The sequence below is a fragment of the Corvus brachyrhynchos genome, unplaced genomic scaffold (assembly GCF_000691975.1).
Source record: "Corvus brachyrhynchos isolate BGI_N302 unplaced genomic scaffold, ASM69197v1 scaffold30, whole genome shotgun sequence".
Taxonomy (NCBI): Eukaryota; Metazoa; Chordata; class Aves; order Passeriformes; family Corvidae; genus Corvus; species Corvus brachyrhynchos.
Genome location: NW_008235742.1, coordinates 419,981 through 420,392, shown reverse-complemented (window position 1 = coordinate 420,392; position 412 = coordinate 419,981).

The following is a 412-nucleotide window of genomic DNA, read 5'->3' as shown; positions in this document are numbered from 1 at the left end:
CGCCCGCCCCCCCCGCCCGGGGCGGGGCCGGGGGGGCCGGTGCCCCCCACGCCGTGCCAGGCCAGCTCTGTGCCTTTAAGCGTGGCAGCGCGGCTGTCCCGGATCAGCCGGAGCGCCTATTAAATTTTTATGCGAAGTGTAAATGGGCCAGGTCTCCAGCTTCCCGCTCCCTCCGAATGATTTATTACTCGCAAATACCACAGAACTAATTAGTATAGTAATTAATTAATACGAATTTGCATATTTGCATGTGCAATTAGTGCAGTGGAGTGATTACTCTGAAAATGAGAAGTTGGGCCTGTCAGATGGGAGTGTGAACTGGAGTGGAAAAGCCTCGTGAAAATGATCCCGGGCGGCGGCGGCGGCACCGGGCACGAGGCGGCACCGGGCAGGCGGCTGCACCGGCGAGGCC